We start from the raw sequence: 4,647 nt of genomic DNA on the forward strand, positions 1-4,647 counted from the left end.
CCTCTTGTTTGTCCGCAACCAATGCTAAGAGAAAAGAGAGAAAACCAATACTACAAAGACTAACACAACATGTCAAGGATTAGAAAAATAATTCAAAACTTGGGGTGGAACAATGCTTCATCCAGACTCATAAGAAAAGACAAGCACCAAAGAATACTTATCTTTCTTAATTAAACAAGGAAAAACACGTTGTAAGATGCTCATGGTTGAAAAAGACAAACATAAGCTAAGCATAGAAAACTAATGATTTCATTCTCCGCCCTAGTCCCATCCAAGACAGTCCGCGTTCTCTTCACTAGCTTCAAATCACCCCCTAGTTAGCTCCTCATGATTCCACGAAAGAACCGGAAAAATATTTAATTTGTGGAAATAGAGGGTCATCCCGAAATCTCACCTATGCATACTTTCTCCATAGGTTTGAATCCATCTCTCTCCACCGTGTCTTTGACCTCACCCCTCTAAAGTCCAAGGGTCTTAACTAAGGTTGTAATGTCCTGGCTAAAGGTAAAGGTGGGGAAACAATTTGAAAATTTGGTGACGATTCCTAAGTGAAGCAAAAGAGTGGCCAACTCTCAAAAACAAACTTAGATATTAACCAAATCTCAAACAAACAACCTTCAATACAAATCTCACAACATTACTACATTTATTCATGGGAAAAGAACTTAAAAGCTTTCTCTCTCTCTTTTTCTTTTTCATTCCATTTTTCACTTTTTATTTTTTTTTTTATTTTTCATTTTCATAAGCTTTTATTCGATGTTCTTGCCTTTTTAAACTATGAACGACTTTTTCTTGAAACTTCATTTGATTCCCTTAAATTGCATCTTTTCTTCTCAAACTTTCCTTGCATGCATATTAAGCACAACTTTCGATATCCTACTTAAACCAATCATCAAAGTTTTCTTGTTCATGATCAACACTCTCAAAACTAAAACCTCACATGACAATTCTTCACTAACTAAAAGAGTTGGTAAACATAGGCCATTAGGTTTGTAACGTGGTTTAAACAAGAGCTGGAAACTTTAGGCTCAAATTGGTTAGCAAGTAGGTTGATGCAAAATAGAAAACCAAATTTGTAACAAAACAAAAAGAAGATAAAGAAAAATGAGAATTGGTGCCCTTTTCCTCCCCTAGAGTTGCTTGGCAACGATCTTAGGAGCTAGTGGACAACACAAGGATTAAGACATGCATAGTCAAGGATCCTAAACACCGCTCAACAAGATTGATGAAGGCTAGAACAATTTAAATCTCACAAGGGATGGAAAGTAAGCAAATACCAACTAAAGAGCTTCATATCCACTGTAGAGAGCAACTTCATCTTACCACTTTCCCGTGAACTAAGGGTTCAAATGTCCTCAAAATTTCTTAAACCGGCTACCTTAGCTTAAAATTTGTCTAACTCAACCACAAACACTCTTAAACCGTGTATGTAGTTCATCATCAATCAGGAAGAAAAGCATTCTATGGTACATCTTCAATGCAATCAAATCCAAATGCAAGAGAAAATTCCAAAACAAATTAATTTCATCTTGCCATAGTCATGTTTGTGACACCAAAAAAAAGAGAACAAAACAAAAGATATAGGAAGAAATCAAAAAGGTTCACAAACGACGTTCCTTAGAAGTGATCGTTCGATAACAACATCAACGATACCAGGTTCCTAAGGATCAAAAGCAAACATCCTCAAACCATTCAACTTCTTCCTTAACTACCCTAAACTAAGCACACCAAGAGAAATAAAGAGAGTAAAGGAAAGATCTCACCCAAATATTTCTTGAAGAAAAGTAAAGCAACCAAACAATTTACCATAGCTTCATATGTTGCTTCCAAAGTTGTTCAAAGCTACAAGAGAGAAAGATAAAAGCAAAAACAAACACTACGCAAAGAAAAAGGTTAGAATGAAAGAAAGAGAAAATCTACAAACTCGAACCTTAGGCACAACCAACTACCCAAATCATTATCTAATCATCATCATCATCTTCATCCAAGACATCATTAGTCAACAACAAGCTAAAAAAAACCAACTAATAGCTATAAAACCAACACCCAACAACAATACCAAACACAAATCCCTCAATTGTTCCTATGAGTCCTTGGTGCCTTCCCCCACACTTACCCAAAACTACTCCCTTTTGACTCAAACCCCACCCCCCCCCCCCCCCCACACTAGATAAGAGCATCGTCCTCGATGCTTCACATGCAAATAAAACAAAAGGGATGGACCAAAAGGGGGGGGGGGACACATGCAAACCAAGGGAAAACTATTGACCACTAAGGCCGGCATCACTATCATCCCCATTCCAACTATCGTAAGAAAAACCCGAGGGGGGACCATGGCAATGGCGGATGCAAAGCCAATTGAGTGGGGTCCCTTGACCCCACTTGAGCATGAAATAAAAGATTTTTTCTTATAAAATTAATTTTTTCCATATAAAAATTACTTGTATTTTTATCAAATGACCCCATTAAAATATACAAAATATATTTTGACCCCATAAAATATTTTTTCTGGATCCGCCACAGGACCATGGGGATCCCAACCTCCGATGTAACCGGGAGGCCACTCATAATGTCCCTTGAAAAGATCTAGTTGGGATGAGAACAATTGGTTATATGGCTTAGGTTGCACTAAAGGCAAAAGGTGAGAGGGATCAACGTTGGGGAACTTTGGGTTACCCCTATTATCACTCCCATCCGAAACCCGTTAGTCATAGTGACCGAACTCATCGGGGAACTCACGCCTTGGCTCATTGGGGTCCAAGACACCCGACCAAAAGGGGTACGTAGGTTGATTGTCACCCCTCCAAGATGGCACGGGCCCTTGTTGGGCCGGAACATACGGATAGTTAACCAGAGGAGTGACCTCCCCTCTACATACACTAGCATCATATAAGGTGTTAGTTTGAAAGAAAATATGTTGTTGAGAGGTGATCATACCTTGCATGCTAAGTTGCATGCTCTCCATTTGTGCTCTCATCGTCGCCATCTCATGTTGAAAATTGGCATGTTGGAAGCCTTAATATTGTTGTTGTTGTTGTTGTTGTTGTTATTGTTGACGTCTTCTTCTTCTTCTTCCTTCTTGTTGTTGTTGTTGTTGTTGTTGTTGTTGAACATGATGCATCTCCTCCACCTCATCCTCTTGTTCTCCATCAATACCATTCCCCTCATCCATTTCATTCTCCCCATCAATATCATCAACGTCAATCCCTTCATGTGGAAGGACACCCGAATCTTTCCTCACCCACCAAGGGTGATTAACTCCTTCTCTAGTATGGGAAGTGAACTCCGGCTTAGGGAGGAAACAATGATGCTTATGGGAGACAAGTAAACTCCAAATCCCCTCAACCGATGTCTCCTTGATGAATTTCATCGACTTTAATTGCTCCGTATCAAACTAAATGTCACTCCTATCACTTTTCCCCACGAGGGTGCAAGAACGCAACTTATCCCCATGTCTCAACTTCTCCACCAACCGAGTGAACATACACCATAATGAATTTCCCCCGTTCTTTTACCCGAGACAATAGCTTCAATGCATTTGTGAAAATAAAACCCAAATTCACTCTATGCCCATAGTCCGACCTAGAGGCAAGTCACAAAATCCGGATCTCTTCTAAGGTAATTTTTCCCAAATCTTGTTTGTTGAAAACCATATACCCAAGAATACGATGAAGAAGTCTAAGATCCAGGTGCAGGATCTCGCTAGCCATTGAAAACTTAGAATTGAAACTATTCATCCGGGATATACACTTCCACCAACAAGTGGGGTTATAATCGGGTAGAGACTCATATTCGGGGATGAAGAGGTTGGCGTCGGGATTGAGGTCAAGATATCGATTGAATTAACTGAGGGTCGTGGTTTCTTTCTTGTTAAAGAGTTGGAAGGAGATAGATAGGCCGTTGTTGCCGGTGGCATGGGTTTCGAAAGAGGCTAAAAATTCCAAGGTAGGCTCACAGTAGGTTTGGTAAGCTTTTGTCACAAAGAAATCTAGCCTTAGATTGTTGAAAAAGAGCCAACAATCCTCATCAATCCCTAGTTTTGTTGTTGTTGGTTGATGATAGTGTTTGGTGGGTTTGATTTTTCATGAAAGTAGGTTGTCATAGATGGGCTCATGATGTTTGTTGGTGAATTTAAGTGGTGGAAAAGGTGGTGGTGGTTGCTCATCATTTTGAGGGGGTTGAGAAGTTAAAGCTTGAGGTTCTTTACCACCCTTTCTCTTCTTTGAACCAATACCAAAACCATTTTCACAACTTCAAAGAATCAAATCACACTACTCCAAAGCCAACCAACAATTCCACTACTACACAAAACTTCCACAATCCACACACTTCTTAATCACCAATCAACACAAAACAACCAAGAATATCCATAAGAAATCCCAAATATTAACTTACAAGCAACAAACAACCAAGATTTGTCAATATAAACCAACAACAAACACCAATTCATGCATCCAAATTCACCAAATAAAATCACAAGAACAACAATTAAAATCACCAAATAATGCTTAAAATTCAAGTAAAACTATTGAGGAGATGATTATACCAACAAGGTGAGCCAAAAATCAACTCCAACTAGCCCCAAGAACGAAATTTTCGAGCAAGATTCAAGCACAACAATGGAGTCCCGCGCGAGAAACCGGACCA

This window comes from Chenopodium album, chromosome 18 (genome assembly GCF_948465745.1).
Source record: "Chenopodium album chromosome 18, dcCheAlbu1.1, whole genome shotgun sequence".
Classification (NCBI taxonomy): Eukaryota; Viridiplantae; Streptophyta; class Magnoliopsida; order Caryophyllales; family Amaranthaceae; genus Chenopodium; species Chenopodium album.